The sequence below is a fragment of the Lactuca sativa genome, chromosome 4 (assembly GCF_002870075.4).
Source record: "Lactuca sativa cultivar Salinas chromosome 4, Lsat_Salinas_v11, whole genome shotgun sequence".
NCBI classification, from domain to species: Eukaryota; Viridiplantae; Streptophyta; class Magnoliopsida; order Asterales; family Asteraceae; genus Lactuca; species Lactuca sativa.
This window is the reverse complement of record NC_056626.2, coordinates 52,517,485-52,539,796: the sequence shown is the minus strand read 5'-3', so window position 1 is coordinate 52,539,796 and position 22,312 is coordinate 52,517,485. Positions and strand designations below refer to the sequence as shown.

Below are 22,312 nucleotides of genomic sequence, written 5' to 3'. Positions count from 1 at the left end.
CCCTCTTGACTCGACGAGGTCCTCGTGGAAGAATCGCGGGGCCACCCCGACTCTACTCGCCGAGCCTGAAGAACAAACTCGGCGAGTCCCAGTGAATCTTCAAGCTACTCGCCGAGTCTGATCATCCGACTCGGCGAGTCTACGCCATGCAGTCGATCGAACTGCTTCCTGAGATACATATATTCTCGAATATACAAACATGGGACCTTCTGGACCTCTAAGGGTCCTAATACAAGGTTATAAACATTGAATAACAACACAACAATCCATCTAGACTCCAAATGGGTTCCATAAACCCTAAATCTATATACACATCAATCACAGGAGAATGTAATCCGAATTATTACCTGAATGATGTACCTTCCATGTCCCCAAACTTCAGAACTCGAACTCCCTGCAGTTCCTTTAGCTAAAACCCCTCTCCTCCTTGCACAACAATTCCTTCAAGGTCACCAATGGCCTTCAAACTTGCTCTAGCCGCCCCAGTCGCCTAGGGTTTTACCCAATCGATCCAAAGTCGTGAAATGACGGCATAATAACCCTTATATACGACCCAATACTGAACGGCTAGGGTTTCCGCTGAACAGCGTCGACTCGCCGAGTCCATATCTGGACTCGTCGAGTCCAGTCGTGAACCTGCGACCAAACCTGCGACCCTACTCGGCGAGTCTGGCTCCAACTCGTCGAGTCTCCCCTTTAAAACACCCCCAAAATGCAACTTAACAATACTTGAGATTTTGGGCTGTTACAATTCTCCCCCACTAGAATTAGACTTCGCCCTCGAAGTCTCACTCTGAAAATAGCTCTGGCTGCTGCTCCCGCATCTCACGTTTCGGCTTCCCTAGACACTACCGATCTCTCCCGAGGCCGCTACTGAACCAATACCAGAGGTACCTCCTTGTTCCTCAGAACCTTGATCTTCCGATCTCCGACGGCCACTGGCCTCTTGACGTAACACAGGCTCGCATCCACCTAATCGTTCTCTAGTAGAACCACTGCTGACTCATTCGCTATACACCTCTTCAATTGCGACACATACCAGTGTCATGGATCCGTCCCAATTCCGTTGACAGCTCCAAACGGTAGGCCACCCTTCCTACCTTCGCACCTTCACGAAAAGACCCAACATACCGGGGCCCCCCATTTACCCCTCTTCCTAAATCGAAACACCCCGTCAGCAATATGAAGTCGCCGACCTGAATCACATGCTCGCAGCGGCGTCTGCCTGCATAACTTTCCTGTTAACTCTAGACGATCACTAACTCTATTTAACCTGCTGAGTCTGCTTTGTCAACTAAAGTACGAACTCTGAACTGCTCATCACTCTCTGTAATCGGAAATTACCCAAGATGCACTCTGCTCCAATTCTCAACGATCACTCAACCCATAAGGGTTAGGAAACCCTGAACCACCGGATCCCCGATCCAAAGCCCACTTTGCCCATTCCGGACCGACTGAGAGATCCGTTCTCCTTCTCAGATCAACTCTCACAAGTTCCCTCTTGCCATCACATACACATACTGAACTAGTCCCAACACTCGCAGGTTGAAAAACCCGATTCACTGATGATATCCTCGAACATCTCCCAAGACGAACCACTAATATCCGTCCTATACCCTGATCAGAATCACACTGAGAATTCAAGATTCTCTATTCCCTTGCATCCTTTCTGAGTCTCGTCAGTCATCCCAACCCGGATGGGTTCCTACTTCACTGCCGCAAACACGATGCTCGAAACCATACTTGAAATACTCTAACCATAATTCTGCTCTGCAGCTTTCACTTTCGTGAACTTGCACCCCTTCGGAGTTACACACCTTCCTCTTTTCCTTTTTCCAAGGAACCCTCTTGGCCATAATGCCACTCCAACCGGTGCCACGGTGCTCGCCCCAAGCGACACCACCCTTTTTGCGTAACCGCTATCCACATACTCTGGTTCCCATTGCAGGGGCTCTCAATCCCATGCACTCTCTCCACTCATCAAAATCACTGCCTCAGCTAAACAAGATCACTAACCCGGGGCCAGACCTTCCAATGCAATCACACTGCAACATACACAATCCGCAATCTCAAACTGATCCAGCAATACCAACAGAGTCTCCAGCATGACTGGACCGACTCTCATAACACATACTAGCCACTCGAGGCTATATCTCTGTGGGTCCGTACACCCAACTCTGCGAACCCTTAGGTTCTAACTCTGGAACCTTCCGGTTCCAGCTCTAGAAACATGTACAACATAATCCCGTGGGATTAATGCAGTACAACCCATCACGTACCTCAAACATACCAATACTCTGATCACATAACCCCGGTTACTTACTCAAGCTTGATCCCGGCCTTCTCTCAGGCCTCCACAATCGAATGTCCTAGGTCTGTATCCCGCCCCGCATACTCGACACTCGCTCTCGTCGGCCTATACTCTGCGCTGACAACCACTGCTGAATCCCAACAGCTAAGCACACTCACATACTCATCGATCTCCCGGAGAATTTTCTAATTCTCCCCCCACTAAAGCACTGACTAACTGCCACCGATCGTCATTAACGACCTTACAGACAATCAACGTCAACATTCAAAAATTACCAAAGATTGTAGCAACTTTTTGCCAAATAAGAGGTTTCACTATGTTGTTCCCTTTTACACACTATGGCTAAAATCAAAATAAAATCACACAAATTTCTGATATGCTTTGTGGTTTCTACTTTCAGGAGGCAACATCTGAAGAGTAGCACCTTGACTTCGATAGCAGTAACACCTCTGCAACAGCAAAAGTAATTATATGTTTCGAGAATGAAAAAAAAACATACAAAACAAAAGATAACTTTAAAAACGTTTTTAAGGTATAAAAACATATTTTATATGTATTTATTATATTTATCCGTGTTTTATACGTATAAATATGCTTTTATACGTATAAATATGCATTTTCAAAGTATTTATACATGTGTTTATTTAATAATAATACTAAAAACAAATTTTAAATCTACAGCGTTATATACATTAAATATAGACAGAAGACCAATAGTCATCTAGATCAAGTGTTCAGTTGTTTTGTCAAGGAGAAGCCATCTTAGGTTCGATACCCTTCCCCATCTTTTCACGTATGTATTTTTTATAAGGAAAAGCGAATAGACATTGTATGTGCGTTAAGGACAAAAAAACATCAAAACATTCTAATTCAACTGGGTGAAGCCATGTTTTGGGAGAAAAATGACGTGAGTTGGAGACTCATCCGCCACAAATCCCATTTTTAAGGGTATAATGACATAGACGGATGACCGGCTAATAAGTAAAATTTTCCTGTTCTGGGCTTATTTATTAAAAAAAATAATAATAAAAAAATTTAGGATTGTTTTAAATTTTTTTCCCAAAATGTTGGAACTTTAATGTAAAAAACCCTTTATTTTCCAAAAAAAGTATATAACATTTTTTTACAATTAGCCTTTCTTATACACAACTATGTTCAATTTACATTTGAAAACAATTTTGTTATCACAAATGATTTCATGTTCACTTAGAGCAGTGATTTTCAGTGATAGTTAAGGAAATTAAAAATAAAAATAATATAGATCTCAAATAATCAACTCAAGTATTTCTTCATTTGCCATCTAAAAGTTAGGTAATATTTGGTTAGATTTCCGTATAACTTTTGAAAAGATGTTTAAAGGGTTCAAACTAATTACCATATTTCATTACAAACAACTTCCAAACTCATGATTAATTAAGGGTTGTGATTAGTTTTAGTCTCTCTATATAAGTATAAGAGACTATTTTCAAAGCATTGAGTCAAGTTATATATAAACACATGGGCAATATATAGGTAGTTTGGAAGGACGAATTTAAAGAATGGGTTCCCTTGGTATGGTGTTTATTGCTACAAGAGTAGGACAATGGTTGCAAGCAAGTTGTGTCCTGGCCCAGCAGTGGCTCTCGCATTTACACCATGTTTGCCCTACTTTGACCATAAGGAAGAAAGGCCATCGAAAGCATGTTGTAAGGGATACAATGGGGTACAAGCGGGAACAAAAACCAAGGCAGATCGTGCGGCTACATGAGTACATGTAGTTGCTTACAGGCGCTGTTGCAGAATCACGACATAAGGCATTTCCATTTTATCAGAGGCTTGTGTAGTTTTGATTTCTCGAAAGGACTAGGAATCCCTGATGTTGGACCAACTGCCGATTGCTCAAAGTAATTTTCTCATTCTACACTAATTAATCTTTCAAGTTTATTTACTATAATCATGCATATGGGTGATATCTTTAAACAACTCAAATGTTTTTTATTTAATTTGAAACGTCTAAAATTAAAACTAGTTAATTTACATGCATGTATTATGTATATGATTTATATATATATATATATATATATATATATATATATATATATACTACTAACACCATATGTATGTATAATGCAGAAATCCGTAGGTATGGAGAGGTTCCAGGCATCAAGATGGATTTATTAAGAAAATATTTATAGTAATCAAACTTTGAATTTTAATCAATAATATTTATTGTTTACTGTTTCATGTAATGAGAAATTTATAGATTTTACATTTTTCTAGCCTGTTTAATTATTGGTGGTTGGTGACTTAAAAAAAAAACTTATTTGGTTCCAAATCAGACCTTATTTTTATTAAAAAACTAAATAAACCAAAAATTTGTATTTTTTTCTCTAAAAATAAAGACCAAATTAGACCAAATAAGATTGTACTTTTAATCTGTAACATAAGAAACATTAGAAAATTCAATAGAGTTGTATTTGATGGTGTCATGTCCTTTGCTAAATCATTTGGTGTTGTCACCAAAGGAAACATTGGTACCATCTTCCTTTTAACCCATTTTGAAATGGGTTTGGTTATGGAAGATTTGAGAGAAGGAAGGATATTATAGCAATCCAAAGGAAGACAATTTAAAGAGTTTTCTTTCAGATCCATTTCCCATTTCCAACAACTGAGCGTTATATTGTCACTTCTCTTGGACCCTTTTTCACGAGGACCATTATGAGCTTCATGACTTATGTTACCAAATTTATAACATTTTCTAGTCCGTGCCTTTTCTTTTAGATTTTGACAATTATGTTTTAATATTTTTATATTTATGTTTCTAAAATTGTTTGATTTTAAGAGATCTAGATATGGAGGGACATCACAGTTCTTAGGGAGATAGTGGTGTTAAAAATAACCACCAGTATCTACTGGCTACTGGTTTAGAGGATGGAGAAGTAGAAGCAACTGACTTACTATCTTCTAATGACTCTATAATTTCAGGAATTTCCATACAAACAATAGTATCCAGAATTCCAGATTGTTAGAAATAACATCTAATGCATAGTGTTTTTCACCATATGAGGTTGGAAATTTAATAACCTTTTCCCATCAGCCTTAAAATCTTCTTGAACAATACTTTTGACTTATGGATCAATAGAGTAAATGCATTTTTTTAGAAAATGTCGGTTCTATGATTTTTTTTTAACATGATTAAGAACATTATCATTAACAAGTTTAACAAAGTAAGTTTTTATATCATTGAATTGGTTCATAAATGGTTGGAAATTTAGGTTCATCTTTGATCTGTTTTGAAAAGTCAATAGCATCTTTAAAATTTTCTCCAATGATTTTAAGAGTCTGGGATGAGGTTTGACTATTAACAATTTATGTGAATCTTGAATGAGTAGTCCAAATATTGATGATTAAAGAAATTATGATTCATGAGCACATTTTTAAGATTTGTTAATTCACGATTTTTTGATTTAACTTCTTTTAAAAACTTGTTTTTGTTTTGAAGGTTAAGGTTTTCTTGATGAGATTTTCCAAGATCAAGGAAAAGATACTTAAAAATTAAAGATTTTTCATTATCTAAGTAACTTACAAAATTTTCTACCTAAAAGAGGGAGGAGGGATCCCAATCTCTAGACTTCCTTATGGCTTGATCAAGATCTGCTTGAATTAAACTTGGACTATTCATTTCTGTATCATCCCAAATAAGACCCAAAATTTTCATTTTTAATTTAATAAACATTAATCCAAACATTTTTCATACAACCCCAAAAGATCAAAGTATATCACTACATCAAAACATATCTATGTAAATCTCAAAATGCGGAAAAGATGTTTGCTGTGCAATCATCCCAGGCTCTTCTCTTTTGATCCTGAAGTACCTACAACATAAATTAAAAACCATAAGCACAAAACTTAGTGGGTTTCCCAAAATACCACATATCATACATAAACAAACACATAATGGGCCCCACCCAATGAGTGTATCCGGCTCCACCCACACTCGCATAACGGGCCCCGCCCAATATTGTAACATCCCGACTCCCAGCTATAAAATTTTAAGGATTTTGTACATCACATAAGACCTACTCAACGAGTTGGAGGCCTTAACTCATCGTGTAGAAACTGGTAAGGCCGCGTGGATCATGTATATTCATTCAAACCTAAAGTGATCATTATATCTGATGACATTATGACTAAATCTAGCTCTTACTTTATCTATAAAGTGATTAACATGAAAGTAGAAGAATTATACTTCTCTTGTTTAATTATTCAAATTATGACACCAAAGGCTTACATAATCCTCGACTTACAAATAATCTTAAGATTGTGATACATTCATACCCTTCAAATCCTCAATCATTGACATCCAACTAAGACTGCTTTATGATTTATTCATATACTTACATATTTTAAATTCCTTCTTTTCCTTAATCTATATATTATCATACGTTCATAATTCATCATATTCCTATATCATTACAATATATTTCATCTTTTCCTTAATCCATATATCACCATATATCCATGATGAATCATATTCCTAGATCATTACTAAAAAAGTCTAAAACTAACACTTATTATCCACACTTAACCTCACCATACTAATCATATCCATAAAGCACATATACTTTTCTGATGCTTGAATATACAAATGGTACATATTGGTACAAAGATCCAATCTTGTCATTAATCTATTTACTATTTTATTATTATGATAGAACATAATTATGAGATCCATAAAACATTGGTCATTTCATATGTAATACATACTTCATCTTTCTTATCATCAATCCAATCCTAATGTACTCCCACAACAAAGTTATGCACCATATTAAAAATGGGATGATTTTTTAAAATGCAATTTGCTAATAAAAAGAAAGTGAAAAGTAGAACGATAAAATTCTAGGATTTTTCAAAGTAAAATGCATAGATGAGAAAAAAAAAGTTTGACGTTTCAATAGTTTAACACAAAACAAAAATGAAAGTATAATGCTAAAATGGGATGTTTTTTGAAATCCAATGTGCCTTTAAAAAAGAAAAGTCAAAGTACGATGCTAAAAATGGGATGATTTTTAAAAAAAAATCAATGTCCTAATAATAAGAAATTTGAAAGTAGAACGCTTTAATTTGAAGTTTTTTTAAGTAAAATGCATAGATTAGAAAAGAGTAGTTTGATGTTTAAATTATGTTACTAAAAGAAAAGTAAAAGTATAATGCTAAAACTGGTATGATTTTTTATAATGCAATGTGCTAATAAGTCCGATGTTTCAAATTGGTATGATTTTTTATAATGCAATGTGCTAATAAGTCTGATGTTTCAATTTTTATAAAATTGGTTTGATTTTTCAAAGTAAATACATAGATGATAAAAAAAAGTTTGATGTTTCAATGTTGTTACATAAAGAAAAGTGAAATCACAAGGTTAAAAATGAGATGAATTTTTTAAAATGCAATGTGTTGATATTTAAAAAATTGAAAGTAGATTATTATAAATGGATGTATTTTCAAAGTAAAATACATAGATGAGAGAAAAAAAAGTTTGATGTTTAAATGTTGTAAAAGAAAGAAAAGTGAAAGCACAATGCTAAAAAATGAATGATGATTTTAAAAAAATGCAATGTGTAAATATTTAAAAAACTAGAACTAGAATGCTATAAATGGATGATTTTTAAAAATGCAATGTGCTGATAATAGGAAAAGTTTTCAAAGTTTGACGTTTCAATGTTGCAACAAAGAGGAATGTGAAAGTAAAATGCTAAAAATGGGATATTTTTTTAAAATGCAATGTGGTAATAATAATAAAGAACTAAAACTAGAATGTTATAATTTGAAAAAATTTCAAAGTAAAATGCACAGATGAAAAAAAATAAAAAGTCTGATGTTTTAAATCCTTAATCCTTGACTTCCTGCTAAAACCACTATATGATTCATTCATACACTTAACATTCTAATTTCCTTCTTTTCCTTAATCTACACATCACCATATGTCCATAATTAATCATATTTGTGGATCATTACCGTATAAAGTCTTAAACCAACACCTAAAACTAGAATGCTAAAAATGGGATGATTTTTTTTAAAATGAAATGTGGTAATAATAATAAAGAACTAAAACTAGAATGTTATAATTTGAAAAAATTTCAATGTAAAATGCATAGATGAAAAAAAAAGTCTGATGTTTCAAATCCTTAATACTTGACTTCCTGCTAAAACCTATAATAATGTGATGATTTTTTAAAGTCAACTACATACAAGATTAAAAAATGTTTGTTGTTTCGATGTTGTAACAGAAAGGAAAGTGAGTGCAATTGTAAAAATGAGATGATTTTTAATAATTGCAATAAGCTAATAATATGGAACTTAAAGTAAAATGCATAGATGAGAAAAAAGAAATTTGATGTTTTAATATTATAAAAAGAAAAGTGAAAGTACAATGCTAAAATTGCTATATTTTTAAAATGCAATGTGCTAATAATAAATGTAAGTAGAATGCTATAACTCGATGATTTTTCAAAGTATAATGCATATATAAGAAAAAAGATGTTTCATGTTTCATTGTTGTTATAGAAAGACGTGAAAGTAAAATGCTAAAAATGGATAGCTTTTTACAATGTAATGCTAATAATAAGAAAATAAAAATTTAAAAGTGTACCTATATGTATCATTTATTATCATTCACACCTAAAGTGATCAAAGTAGTAGAATCATTCTTTTCTATTAGTTTTTTAACATCAATATGCAACTAAATCTGGCTTTATACTTTCTCTATGAAGTTTTTAACATCAAAGTAGAAGAATCATACTTATCTTATCTAATCATGACACCCAAGGCTTACATATACCAAAAATCTTAACTATATGATCCATTCATAACCTTCAAATCATCAATCCTTGACTTCCTGCTAAGACCACTTTATGATTTATTAATATGCTTAACATTCTAAAATCCTTTTTCTCCTCAGTCCATATATAACCATATGTCCATAATTCACCATATTCCTAGATCATTAACAAAATAAGACCTATTATCCATACTTAACCTCATCTTACTAATCATATCCTCAAAGCACATATACATATATGATGCTTAAATATTCAAATGGAACTTATTAGTACAAAGATCCAATCTTGTTGTCATTTATCTATTTAGTATGGTATTACAATGACATAACATAATCATGGTATCCTTAAAACAATGGCCATGTCACATGTAATACAAATTTCATCTTTTTTGTCATCATTCTAATCCTAATGTATTCCTACAATAAAGCTATGCTTCAGGTAAATAAATCTTTTGTCATTTGTTCATTCTTAGCATCCCCTTGATTGGTTCTTGTTTCTTTCAAAATAATATGCATAGTTAAGGAAAAAAAGCTTGATGTTTCAAGGTTGTAACGGAAAGAAAAATGAAAGTATAATGCTAGATATGAGACGACTTTTGAAAATATACTCTAAGAACATATACATATTGTAAAAGAAAGAACCAATGAAGGGGAAGCTATAAATGAACAGATGACAAGAAAGATGAAATGTTTATTACATGTTAAACGATCGTACTTCTATTGTCTAATTACTTTAATTATGACACCCAAGGCTTACATAATCCTCGACTTACCAAAAATCTTAGGTTTATGATCCATTCATACCCTTCAAATCCTCAATCATTTCCAACTGAGATCACTTTGATTTATTCATACAATTAACATTCAAAATTCCTTCTTTTCCTTAACCCATAAATTATCATTATCCTAAATAACTACCAAATAAAGTCTAAAACTAACACCTATTATCCATACTTGGCCTCATATTACTAATCATATCCTCAAAACACATATACAATGTTGCTTAAGTATTCAAATGGTACTTATTAATACAAAAATCTAACCTTGTTGTTAATCTATTTGCTATGCTATCATAATAAGAGAACATAATCATGGGATGATTTTTGAAAATACAAAATGCTAATAATAAGAAAATTTAAAATAAAATGCTATTATAGGATGGTATTTCAAAGTAAAATGCATGGATGAAAAAAATAAAAGTTTGATGTTTTAATTTTGTAACAGAAAGAAAAGTTAGAATACAACTCTAAAAATGAGATGATTTTTAAAAAATGCAATGCACTAATAATATGAAATCAAAAAAAGGATGCTATAGTTAGGAAACATTTCAAAGTAAAATGCATAGATGAGAAAAAGAAGTTTCATGTTTCAAAGTGACAAAAAGACAAAAGTAAAATGCTAAAAATGGGATGATTTTCTAAAACGAAATATGCTAATAATAAGAGAACAAAAATGTATCATGTATTATCATTCATACCTAAAGTGATCATTATATCTCATGTCATTACGACTAAATCTAGATCATACTTTTACTATGAACTACGAAGTATTTAACATCAAAGTAGAAGAATCATACTTCTTTTGTCTAGTTATGACACCCAAGGCTTACATAATCCTCGAATCAATAAATAATCTTAAGTGTATGATCCATTCATATCCTTCAAACCCTCAATCCTTGACTACCAGCTAAGATCACTTTAGGATTTTATCATACACTTAACATTATGAATTTCTTCTTCTTCTTAATCCATATATCATTTCATTATATGTCCATAATTCATTATATTCCTTAGATTATTACTAGATAAAGTCTAAAATTAACACACATTATCAAAGTTATTAATATGATAGAAGATAATCATATTTCATCTTTCAGGTCATCATTTCAATCCTAATGTATTCCTACTATAAGGTTATGCTTAATATCCTTACACAAATAGTCCACTCGTATAAAAATTTCTAAATATATCTTTAGTCATCCATTATTTCTTAGCATCCCATTAATTGGTTCATGTTCCTTTCAATATAAAATGCATGGATGAGAAAAAAAGAAGATTGGAAAGTGAATTCAATTCTAAAAATGAGAAGATTTTTTTAAAAACTCAATGCGCCAATAATTTGAACATTGAAATAGAATGTTATAATTTAAAGATTTTTCCAAGCAAAATGCATAGATGAGAAAAAATATGTTTGATGTATCAACAATGTAACAAAAAAAAGTGATAGACTAATGCTAAAATAGTAACATTTTTGAAAACTCAATGTGCTATATATAAAAGAAACAAAAAAAGTAAAATGCTATAACTGGAAGATTTTTCATAGTAAAATGAACAAATAAAATAAAAAGTTTGCTATTTTAATGTTTTAATAAAAACGAAATCTGAAACTACAATGATAAAAAATGGGATATTTTTGACATTGCAATGTGCTAATTCAAAATAAAATGTTTTAATAAGAAAGAATGGAAGTTGCAAAGTTGCAGTAGAGAAAATTTTCTAAGAATCCACTTAAGTGATGTATTTTAGATAAGGGTAATATCAGAAAATCAGCAAATAAAGAGCATGTATTTAGTAGAGGGGTATTTTTGGTATTCACTTAATATAGTAGGTTATGACATAAGAGGGTAGATGGAAAGAGTGTAGGGATCTGGTCATTGTACCCTTCAAATCCTCAATTCTTGACTTCCTACTAAGATCAATTTATGATTTATTCATACTCTTAACAATCTAAATTCTTCTTTTTCTTAAACTATATATCAACATCATATAAAGTCCTAATTAACACCTATTATCATGAACTGAGAGCACATACACATATATGATGCTTAAACATTTAAATGATATGTATTTGTACAAAGATCCAATCTTGTTGTCATTAATCTTTTTGCTATGTTATTATTATGATAGAACATAATCATGGGTAATGCTATAAGATTATGCTTAATATCCTTACACAAAAAGTCCACCCGTATAAAAATTTCTAAATATAATAAGACTATGCTCCATATCCTTACACTAAGTGCCCACTCTAAATAAAATTTTTAAATACATTTTTTTATTATCCCTACATTTTTAGCATCCCCTTGATTGGTTTATGTTTCTTTCAAAGTAAAATGCATAGATGAGAAAATAAGAAGTTTCATGTTTCAATTTTGTAAAGAATGAAAAGTGAAGGTAATGCTAAAAATAGGATGATTTTTCAAAACGCAAGATGCTAATAATAAGAGAATCGAAACTAGAATGCTATAATGTGATGATTTTTCAATGTAACTTGCATAGTAAAATGCATATATGAGAAAAAGGGAAGTTTGATGTTTCAATGATGTTACAAAAAGAAAAATTTTAAGTACAATGCCAAAAATGGGATATTTTTTTAAAATTGAATGTAAAATGGAAGTTTTTGAAAGTAAACTTCTTTGATTAGCAGGTTTTTTAAAGTAAAATGCATAGATGAGAAATAAGAAGTTTGATGTTTCAATGATGTTATATAAAAAAAAAAGGTAAAAGTGCAGTCCTATAAATGCTAAAATTGTGATGATTTTTTAAAATTCAGTGCAAAACGGAAGTTTTTGAAAACAAAATCCTTTGGTTGGAAGTTTTAAAATTAAAGGTAAAGTACAATGCTAAAAATGGGATGATATTTAAAAATTCATTGTAAAAATGGATGTTTTTGAAAGTAGAATACTTTAGATGGAAGTTTTTTAAAATTAAAATGCATAGATGAGAAAAAAAATAAGTTTGATGTTTCAATGACATTACAGAAAGAAAAAGGTAAAGTCCAATGTTAAAAATGTGATGATTTTTTAAAATTAAATGTAAAATGGAAGTGACGGAAAGATGTTTAATGTTTTAATGATGTTACAGAAAGTACAATGCTAAAAATGGAATTATTTTTGAAATTAAATTGTAAAATGAAAGTTTTTAAAAGTAGAATGCTTAAATTGGAGGTTTTTTCAAAGCAAAAAGCAAAGATGAGAAAAAAAGAAGTTTGATGTTATAATGATGTTACATAAAGAAAACGTTAAAGTACAATGCTAAAAATGTGATGAATTTTAAAAATAAAATGCTTTGATTGGAAGTTTTTTCAAATTAAAATGCATAGATGAGAAATTAGAGTTTGATGTTTCAAAAATGTTACAAAAAGAAAAAGTTAAAGTGCAATGGTAAAAATGGGATGATTTTGGAAAATTGAATATGAAATGGTTGTTTTTGAAAGTACAACGCTTTAATTGTAGGTTTTTTCAATGTAAAATGCATAGATGAGAAATTTATGAAAATAAAATGCTAAAAATGGGATGATTGTTGAAAATTGAATTTGAATGTAAACTGCTAATTTTTGAAAATAAAATGCTTCGATTGAAAATGCTAAAAATCGGATGATTTTTGAAAAGTGAATGTAAGATGGAAGTTTCTGAAAGTAGAATGCTTTAATTGTAAGTTTTTTTCAGAGTAAAATGCATAGATAAGAAAAAAGAGAAGTTTGATGTTTTAAAGATGTTAATTAAAGAAACAGTTAAAGTACAATGATAAAAATGAGATGATTTTTGAAAACTAAATGTAAAGTGGAAGCTTTTTGATAGTAGAATGCTTGAATTGGAAGTTTTTTCAAAGCAAAACACATAAATGAGAAAAAAAGGAAGTTTGATGTTTCAATGATACTACATAAAGAAAAAGTTAAAATGGAATGCTAAAAATGAGATGATTTTTGAAAACTGAATGTAAAATGGAAGTTTTTTAAAGTAGAATGTTTTAATTGGATTTTTTTTGAAAGTAAAATGCATAGATGAGAAAAAAAAGTTTGATGTTTCAATGATGTTATATAAAGAAAAAGGTAAAATACAATGCTAAAAATAGGATATTTTTGAAAGTAGAATGCTAGAATTGGAAGTTTTTTTTAAAGTAAAATGAATAGATGAGAAAAACAAAGGTATGATGATTTAATGATTTTACCTAAAGAAAAATTTCAAACTAAAATGCTAAAAATGTGATGATTTTAAAAAACTCAATGTAAAATGGAAGTTTTTGAAAGTAGAATGTTTTAATTGTAAGATTTTTCAAAGTAAAACACATAGATGAGAAAAAAAATAAGTTTGATGTTTCAATGATGTTATAGAAAAGAAAGTTAAAGTACAGTCCTAAAATGGGATAATTTTTGAAAGTTGAACGTAAAATGGAAGTTTTTGAAAGTAGAATGCTTTAATTCTAAGTTTATTTAAAGTAAAAAACATACATGAGAAAAAAAAGTTCGATGTTTTAATTATGTTACACAAAGAAAAGTTAAAGTACAATGCTAAAAATATGATGGTTTTTGAAAATTGAATGTAAAATGGAAGTTTATCAAAGTAGAATGCTTAAAATGCAAGTTTTTTCAAAGTAAAATGCATAGATGAGAAAAAAAAAATGTTTGATGTTTCAATTATGTTAAAGAAAGTACAATGCTAAAAATGGGATGATTTTTGAAAATTCAACGTAAAATGAACGATTTTGAAAGTAGAATGCGTTAATTGGAATAAAATTTCAAATTTAAATGCATAGATGATGAAAAAAAGATGTTTGATGTGTCAATGATGTTACAAAAAGGAAAGATAAAATATAGTCGTAAAAATGAGATTATTTTTGAAAAGTGAATGTAAAATTGAAATATTTGAATGTAGAATGCTTTAATTGGAAGTTTTTTCAATGTTAAATGCATAAATGAGAAAAAGAGATGTTTAATGTTTCAATGAAGTTATAGAAAGAAAAAGGTAAAGTATAATTTGTGATGATTTTTAAAAATTGAATGTAAAATGGACGTTTTTGAGAGTATAATGCCTTAATTGTAAGTTTTTAAAAGTAAAACGCATAGAAGAGAAAAAAAAATGTTTGATGTTTCAAAGATGTTACAGAAAGAAAAATGTAAAGTACAATTCTAAATAAAGGGATTTTTTATGAAAATTGAACGTAAAATGGAAGTTTTTGAAAGTAGAATGTTTTAACTGTAAGTTTTATTCAAAGTAAAAGGCATACTTGAGAAACATAGATGTTTGATGTTTCCAAGATGTTACATAAAGAAAAAAAGATAAGTACAATTCTAAAAATGGGATAATTTTTTATAATTGAATGTAAAATGGAAGTCTTTGAATGTAAAACGCTTTAGTGAGTTTTTTCCATGTAAAATGCATAAACGAGAAAAAGAGATTTTTGATGATTCAATGATTTTATAGAAAGAAAAAGGTAAAGTATAATGCTAAATTTGTAATGATTTTTAAAAATTCAATTCAAAATGGAAGTTTTTGAGAGTTGAATGTTTTAATTGTAAGTTTATTCAAAGTAAAATGCATAGAAGAGAAAAAAAAAGATGTTTGATGTTTCAAAGATGATACAGAAAGGAAAGTTAAACTATAGTCCTAGAAATGGGACGATTTTTGAAAACTAAATGTAAAATGGAAGTAGTTAAATTTAGAATGAGTTAATTGTAACTTTTTTCAAAGTAAAAATGCATAGATGAGAAAAAAAGATGTTTGATGTTTCAAAAATGATTCAGAAAGAAAAATGTAAAGTACAATTCTAAAAATGGCATAATTTTTGAAAATTGAATGCAAAATGGAAGTATTTTATTGTAGAATACTTTAATTGAAATGTTTTTTAATGTAAAATGCATAAATGAGAAAAAGAGATGTTTGATCTTTCAATGATGTTATAGAAAGAAAAAGTTAAAGTATAATGCTAAAGTTGTGACGATTTTTAAAAATTCAGATTGAAATGGAAGTTTTTGAGAGTATAAAGCTTTAATTGTAAGTTTTTTCAAAGTAAAAAGCATAGATGAGAAAGAAAAAGATTTTTGAAAATGGGATGATTTTTGAAAATTGAATGTAAAACTGAAGTTTTTGTATGTAGAATGCTATACTTGAAAGTTTTTTCAATGTAAAACGCATAAATGAGAAAAAGAGATGTTTGATGTCACAATGATGTTATAAAAAGAAAATTTTAAAGTATAGAGCTAAATTTGTGATGATTTTTATAAATTCAATGTAAAATGGAAGTTTTTGAGAGTGTAATGCTTTAATTGTAAGTTTTTTCAAAGTAAAATGCATAGATGAGAAAAAAAAGATATTTGATGTTTCAAAGATGTTACAAAAGGAAAAATGTAATTTAAAATTCTAAAAATGGGATGATTTTTGAAAATTGAATGTAAAATGAAAGTTTTTGAATGTAATGCTTTAATTGGAAGTTTTTTTTAATGTAAAATGCATAAATGAGAAAAAGAGATGTTTGATGTTTCAATGATGTTATAGAAAGAAATAGGTAAAGTATAATGTTGAATTTGTGATGATTTTAAGAAATTCAATATAAAATGGAAGTTTTTGAGAGTACAATGCTTTAACTGTAAGTATTTTCAAAGTAAAATGCATAGATGAGAGAAAAAAGATGTTTGATTTTCAAACATGTTACAAAAAGAAGAATGTAAATTAAAAATCTAAAAATGGGATGCTTTTTTAAAATTAAATGAAAAATGGAAGTTTTTGAATGTAGAATGCTTTAATTGGAAGTTTTTTCAATGTAAAATGCATAAATGAAAAAAAGAGATGTTTAATGTTTCAATGATGTTATAGAAAGAAAAAGGTATTGTGATGATTTTTAGAAATTTAATGTAAAATGGAAGTTTTTGAGAGTATAATGCTTTAACTGTAAGTATTTTCAAAGTAAAATGCATAGATGAGAGTGCAATGCTAACAATAGGATGATTTTTAAAAATGCAATGTGTTAACAGTAATAAGAAACTGAAACTGCAATGCTAAAAATTGGATATTTTTTAAAATCAAATGTAAAATGGAAGTTTTTGAAAGTAGACTGCTTTGACTGTAAGTTTTTCTCAATGTAAAATATATAGATGAGAAAAAGAGAAGTTTGATGTGTCAATGATGTTACATAGAGAAAAAGTTAAAGTCCAATGCTAAAAATGGGATGTTTTTTGAAAACTGAATGCGAAATTGACAGTTTTGAAAGTAGAATGCTTCAATTGTAAGTTTTTTTTCATAGTAAATGGCATAGATGAGAAAAAAAAGAAGTTTGATGTTTCAATGATGTTACAGAAAGAAACAAGTTAGAGCACAATGCTAAAAATGGGATAATTTTTTAAAATTCAGTATAAAATCGACATTTTTGAAAATAAAATGCTTTTATTGGTAGTTTTTTCAAAGGATTAATGCATAGATGAGAAAAAGAGAAGTTTGATGTTTCAATGAGGTTACAGAAACAAAATTGAAAGTACAACGCTATAAAAGGGATAATTTTTTAAAATACATCATAAAATGAATGATTTATAAAAATGCGATGATTTTTGAAAGTAGAATGCTTTAACTGGAAGTTTTTTTACAAAGTAAAATTCGTAGATGAGAAATGAGAATTTTCATGTTTCAAAGATTTACATAAAGAAAGAGTTAAAATACAATGGCAAAAAATGGGATGATTTTCGAAAATTGAATGTTAAATGGAAGTTTTTGATAGTAGATTGCTTTAATTGTAAAGTTTTTTCAAACTAAAATGCATACATGAGAAAAAGTTAAAGTAACATGCTAAAAATGGGATGATTTTTGAAAATAGAATGTAAAATGGATGTTATTGAAAATAAAATGATTTGATTGGAAGTTTTTCCAAATTAAAATGCATAAATGAGAAATGAGAAGTTTGTTGTTTGAAATACGATAAAGAAAAAGTGAAAGTAAAATGATAAAAATGGGATGATTTTTAAAAATTGAATGTAAAATAAAAGTTTTTGAAAGAAGAATGTTTTGATTGGAAGTTTTTTCAAATTAAAATGCATAGATGAGAAAAAGTTAAAGTACAATGCTAAAAATGGGGTGATTTTAGAAATCGAATGTAAAATGGAAAATTTTGAAAATATAATGCATTGATTAAAAGTTTTTGCAAAGTAAAATATATAGATGAGAAATGAGAAGTTTGATGTTACATAAAAATAAAAATAAAACAACATAAATAAATAAATAAAAAGTTGAAGCACAATGCTAAAAATGTGATGATTTTATAAAACTTGATGTAAAATGGAAAGTTTTTGAAAATAGAATGTTTTAATTGTAACATTTTTCAAAGTAAAATACATAGATGAGGAAAAAAAAAGGTTGATGTTTCAATGATGTTACAGAAAAGAAAGTTAAAGTACAATGCTAAAAATGGGATGATTTTTGAAAATCGAATGTAAAATGAAAGTTTTTGATAACAAAATGCTTTGATTAAAAGTTTTTTCAAAGTAAAATGCATAGATGAGAAATGAGAAGTTTGAAGTATCAAAGATGTTAACATAAAGAAAAAGTTAAAGTTCAATCCTGAAAATGGGATAATTTTTGAAAATTGAATATAAGATGGAAGTTTTTGAAAATTGAATGTTTTAATTATAACTTTTTGAAAGTAGAATGCTTTAATTGTAAGTTTTTTCGCAATAAAATGTATAGATGAGAAAAAGAGATGTTTGATATTTCAATGATGTTAAATAAAGAAAAATGCAAAAAATTGGATAATTTTTGAATATCGAATGTAAAATGAATGTTTTTGAAAGTAATATGCTTTGATTGTATGTTAGTTTCAAAGAAAATTGCATAGATGAGAAAATTGTAAGTGTAAAAAAATAACAGAAGCAAAACACGACAAAATATAGAGTGGTTTAGTGGTGGAACATACCTGGAGTAAGAAATGAAAGTATTTTGCTATTTCTGGATCCCCACTATAAAAGTGGAAATATACACATGTTTAGTATCACACAATTTTGTCAATGACAAAATTCAAATTCAAAAAGAATGACATACCCATCACTCTAAATATAAATATAATTGGTGGTAGAAAATTTCTTCTTTGTCTTTTTCCATAACATGTGATGACAGATCCTACAAACACATACCACAAAACACAAGTCATAAGTCATACATAATCAATGTAATGGGTAAACTTTTTTAAATTAAATTAAAACGTTGTAATAAATAAGAGTTCTGGAAGCATAACTTTATTAAGGGAAAAATTGAAAACGCAATTGAATAGTGCAATCTGTTTTCTTGAATATAAAACTAAGAATTCTTATCAAAATTGCTTTCTATATATTTGGATACATAGCAACATGAATATCATTAACAAGAAAGAATCATATACTATTAGCTTTTTCTTTCTTTAGGTTGTTTGAAAATTGGTTCCACTGGAAAATGCTATATTCCTAGTTTAACCAACCAGTAAGTTTTGGGGAGGTGACATGGCAAGTATTTGACACGTCATCAAAGGTAAATATAATAATGGTCATAGAATTGTCAAATGCATAGACCCCATGTCACCAATAACTTACCAGTTAAAGGACCTTATTGGAATGATTTTTTTTCTAGAACATATGTAAAAAAAAAATTGATGACCCAGGTGGATTCTAGCAATCAGGAGCAAAATCAATGACCTTGAATAAAGTGTGAATGACATTGTGAAGAGCAAACAATACTACTCTTGCATCACTCATCTTCAGTATTTCAACAAGGGAGATGAAAGATTCTGTGAAAACAACAATAAAAATATTTCATCCTCTTGTTTTGTTATTTATATCTCATTGCTATATAAAAATATTAAAATGAACAAGAAGGAAGAAAGAAAATGATTTTGGATACTTACAGTTTATAAGTTATAAACAAGTAATGAAAAGGTTGAACTAATTTATTAATGAAAATGAAGATATAATACATCAATTTCAGCTTCTTTAGCAATCAAAAAGTCAAACTGAAAGAAATGATAATGAAAATAAGTTTCTGTAAGCTCTACAACACATTATTATAAAAATGCATTGTTTCCATTCAGAAATTCCAGATACTTAAGAATTCAAGCAAATCAAATACAATGTCCAACCAGTAGTTAATGAAGGTTTGCTTATAAAACACTTGGAAGCTGAAGGTGGAAGAAAAGTCTGTTGATTGATTGATATGCATATATCATATATATGTGCTACAAAACATTCAGAAATTGAAACTCATCAACTTCAACACATGAATAAAGAATGTTACTTACATTATAAGGCCAGGCCCTGATACATGGTCAGATTGTTGTCAAGCTCCTGTTAATTATGTACAAAACCTTCAATAAATATTCAAAAGCATCCCCATACAAACAACTAACTAAATGACAAGAATGACCATTGTTGTTTCAAACACTCTTCTCGACAATATTTCTTTTACCATTGGAAGCACCCTGCAAAAGTAAAGGATCAATAAGTTTTTCAGCAAACAGTTTTTAATTATCTAGTTGGCAGTTGCAATCAAAAGAGAAAAATAAAAAGCATATTCATATCTTCAACCAGCAGGGAAAAGGAGTAACTGCCTTCATGTCCAAATCAAGATTCTTGAACAATATCTAAAAAGCATCAGCAAATCAGATAGTGAATACTCTAAAAACAAAAACATATATAGACAACAAACCTGGTATATAATATGTGGTAGTTCACCTTGATTTACAGTTTTTTCTTGAGATGAAGCAGGGAAATGAAGTGGAGCAGCATGCAGCATGTTATCCACCAAAATAAAACGCATCAGCAAAACAGATAGTGAAATACTCTCAAAACAAAAACATCTATACACAACAAACCTGGTATATAATATATAATATATGTGGTAATTCACCTTGATTTACAGTATTTTGTTGAGAGATGAAGCAACAGAAATCAGGGTTTCCTTCAATCTTCCTAACCCTGTCCTTCAAAAGAGATGAGATGTTCCAAATCCCAATAGCTTGAGAGTATAATCTGTGACTACGCTACCTTCTTAACCTTCAGTAGCAGCAGCCTGAATGAAAAACAATAAAGATTTTAAATTTCTATCATGAAAGATTCAAAAAAAAAATTATTCTGCTACCTTCATGAAGACATCGATATCCGGATCAGGTTTTATGTTTGCATCTCCCTCTCTCCTCGACAATTCTGCCAACATCTCTATAATTTTTTTTTTGTACAATTTATGTTACACAAAACTTTATAATCTTCAAAAAGAAGAATGAAATAGAAAATTAGAATAAGGAAATAATCTGAAACTAACCATAACGTGAACCAACTCCTTGGCATCTTGCTGAAAAAGTATAACAGCAGCAGTAAATATAAACAAAATTTCTTCTCTGACTTTTCCATAACATGTGACAGGTCCCTGATCTAATAAAAAAACACGTCAAACCCAATAAAATTGTAAGTTTAATGAAACAGATGAACTTCACACCTCATATAAATGTTACATTAAAACCAACAGGGTTCAAAAATACCTCAAGATTGTGAATTTAGGAAACAAATAGTGGAATCAGACTAAAAAAAGAAACCCTCTGTCCACTGTGGCCATCGCCTGTGCAGAGCAGGAGAAAGGTGTCGATTTGGGTGAAAGCATAGACGTCGATGAATACACTATTATATAGGAAAACCACGAAGAACATCATTCTTGATTTGTCTGCTTTGTTTCGAGATTCTGGACGTTTGATTTGCTGAGATCAGACGAAAGAATATTTCAAGTGTTCGCTTCAGAGGGGTTGATATTGGGGGTGAGAGGTTTGGGTTTCAAGAAACAAAGACGGAAGAGGAGAAGCTACTGAGACAAGTGAAGCGTTCGATCAAGAAGGGAAGCAGCACGCTAGGTGGGATGAGATGAACAGTGAAGGTGCAATTGATCATCGGATGGAAGTTATGTGTAGGAATAATGTGGGTTTGTAGAATAGATAACTGAAGAAAAAAAATGGAGAGCATGAGAAGGAGAACGGCCATGAAGCTTGCCCTCCAACATCATCGTCTTCTTCCCGCTATCACCAATTTCTCGAAATCAATCTAATTTATTCTTGGAGCACACAATTAAGATCCTGTTAATGTCAGGAAAACAAGTGTTCGGAGGAACCACATTGGAAAAGTTGATGCGAAGAGGAAGACGATTAAGCTTGCTCCAAACGATTAAGTCGCCCTCACTTTTTATTTGTAGTCAAATGAACCGTTTGGGACTAACCGTGTCAAGATCATGAGTTTAATTAGAATCTTATGCATTATTATTAACCGATCACATTGAATCTTTTGAATTGTTTTTTATTTACCAATAATTTTTTGTTTTTAATAATAGTTTTTTCTTTTTTTATTCTAATCAGGTATTTTATTATTTTATGAAGGTATTTTAAATTAATAATTACCTTGTACTTTATTTTTTATTAATA

General features: G+C 29.9%; 1 long non-coding RNA gene across 4 annotated transcripts; it reads right to left on the bottom strand.

Annotated features, from left to right (window-relative positions):
- Positions 1–5,971: 5,971 nt before the first annotated feature.
- On the bottom strand, positions 5,972–22,085 carry LOC111876766 (uncharacterized). 4 transcript variants are annotated; one of them, XR_008231502.1, is made up of 11 exons: positions 21,389–22,085; positions 21,172–21,281; positions 20,992–21,068; positions 20,560–20,922; positions 20,439–20,494; positions 20,278–20,332; positions 20,153–20,198; positions 19,554–19,645; positions 18,928–19,005; positions 18,803–18,845; positions 5,972–6,165 (listed from the first exon to the last, which is right to left on the bottom strand). It is a non-coding gene; the product is annotated as an uncharacterized LOC111876766 (long non-coding RNA). The 4 variants fall into 4 exon arrangements; XR_008231503.1 differs by having other exon boundaries at positions 20,586–20,922; XR_008231505.1 differs by lacking the exon at positions 20,439–20,494 and having other exon boundaries at positions 20,586–20,922.
- Between the last annotated feature and the right edge of the window lie 227 nt (positions 22,086–22,312).